Genomic DNA, 2,174 nt, shown 5'->3' on the forward strand with positions numbered 1-2,174 from the left:
ACAAGCGCTTCTTTAATGTCAGTAGCTTGACAGAGGGCTCTCATGGAGCCTCACAGATACTCAGAGCAATGTTGGAACCTCCCAACACCAAACTTAGAGTTTGAATGTGGGGGTTCAACACCAAACTTAGAGTTTGGTTGTGGCCTCCCAACACCAAACTTAGAGTTTGACTGTGGGGGCTCTGTTTGACTCTGTTTTGAGAGAAGCTCTTCATGCTTCCTCTCCATGGTTACAGAGGGATATCCTTGAGCCTTAAACACAAGGGATTCTTCATTCACTTGAATGATCAGTTCACCTCTATCAACATCAATCACAGCCTTTGCTGTGGCTAGGAAGGGTCTACCAAGGATGATGGATTCATCCATGCACTTCCCAGTCTCTAGGACTATGAAATCAGCAGGGATGTAATAGTCTTCAATCTTCACCAAAACATCCTCTACAAGTCCATAAGCTTGTTTTCTTGAGTTGTCTGCCATCTCTAGTGAGATTCTTGCAGCTTGTACCTCAAAGATCCCTAGCTTCTCCATTACAGAGAGAGGCATGAGGTTTACACTTGACCCTAAGTCACACAGAGCCTTCTTAAAGGTCATGGTGCCTATGGTACAAGGTATTTAGCAACTTGCTCTTCAGTGACATACTCATCCTCTTCAGAGGAAGAATACTCATCAGAGCTCATGAATGGCAGAAGTAAATCCAATGAAATCTCTATGGTCTCAGTGTGAGCCTCAGATTCCCATGGTTCCTCATTGGGGAACTCATTGGAGGCTAGTGGACGTCCATTGAGGTCTTCCTCAGTGGCGTTCACTGCCTCTCCCTCCTCTCCAAATTCGGCCATGTTGATGGCCTTGCATTCTCCTTTTGGATTTTCTTCTGTATTGCTTGGAAGAGTACTAGGAGGGAGTTCAGTAATTTTCTTGCTCAACTGTCCCACTTGGGCCTCCAAGTTTCTAATGGAGGACCTTGTTTCAGTCATGAAACTTTGAGTGGTTTTGATTAGATCAGAGACCATGGTTGCTAAGTCAGAGTGGTTCTGCTTAGAATTCTCTGTCTGTTGCTGAGAAGATGATGGAAAAGGCTTGCTATTGCTAAACCTGTTTCTTCCACCATTATTGTTGTTGAAACCTTGTTGAGGTCTCTGTTGATCCTTCCATGAGAAATTTGGATGATTTCTCCATGAAGAATTATAGGTGTTTCCATAGGGTTCTCCCATATAATTCACCTCTTCCATTGAAGGGTTCTCAGGATCATAAGCTTCTTCTTCAGATGAAGCATCCTTAGTACTGCTTGGTGCATTTTGCATTCCAGACAGACTTTGAGAGATCAAATTGACTTGTTGGGTCAATATTTTGTTCTGAGCCAGTATGGCATTCAGAGTATCAATCTCAAGAACTCCTTTCTTCTAATTTGTCCCATTGTTCACAGGATTCCTTTCAGAAGTGTACATGAATTGGTTATTTGCAACCATTTCAATTAGTTCTTGAGCTTCTGTAGGCGTCTTCTTCAGATGAAGAGATCCTCCAGCAGAGCTATCCAAAGACATCTTGGACAGTTCAGAAGACCATCATAGAAAATACCTATGATGCTCCATTTAGAAAGCATATCAGAGGGACACTTTCTGATTAATTGTTTGTATCTTTCCCAAGCTTCATAGAGGGATTCTCCTTCCTTCTGTCTGAAGGTTTGGACTTCCACTCTAAGCTTACTCAATTTTTGAGGTGGAAAAAACTTTGCCAAGAAGGCATTGACTAGCTTTTCCCAAGAGTTCAGGCTTTCTTTAGGTTGTAAGTCCAACCATATTCTAGCTCTGTCTCTTACAGCAAAAGGAAATAGCATAAGTCTGTAGACCTCAGGGTCAACCCCATTAGTCTTGACGGTGTCACAGATTTGTAAGAACTCAGCTAAAAAGTGATGAGGATCTTCCAATGGAAGTCCATGGAACTTACAATTCTGTTGCATTAGAGAAACTAATTGAGGCTTAAGCTCAAAGTTGTTTACTCCAATGGCAGGGATAGAGATGCTTCTCCCATAGAAGTCGGGAGTAGGTGCAGTAAAGTCACCCAGCACCTTCCTTGCATTATTGGCATTGTTGTTGTTTTCGGCTGCCATGGGTTCTTCTTCTTTGAAGATTTCTGTTAGGTCCTCTACAGAGAGTTGTGCCTTAGCTTCTCTAAGCT

At 42.6% G+C, this 2,174-nt stretch overlaps 1 non-coding gene across 1 annotated transcript; it reads left to right on the plus strand.

The window, feature by feature from the left end:
* The first annotated feature begins 1,593 nt into the window (after positions 1–1,593).
* Positions 1,594–1,701, plus strand: LOC130964202 (small nucleolar RNA R71). Its single transcript, XR_009080305.1, has one exon. It is a non-coding gene; the product is annotated as a small nucleolar RNA R71 (small nucleolar RNA).
* Positions 1,702–2,174: the final 473 nt, after the last annotated feature.

Source organism: Arachis stenosperma, chromosome 2 (assembly GCF_014773155.1).
Source record: "Arachis stenosperma cultivar V10309 chromosome 2, arast.V10309.gnm1.PFL2, whole genome shotgun sequence".
Classification (NCBI taxonomy): Eukaryota; Viridiplantae; Streptophyta; class Magnoliopsida; order Fabales; family Fabaceae; genus Arachis; species Arachis stenosperma.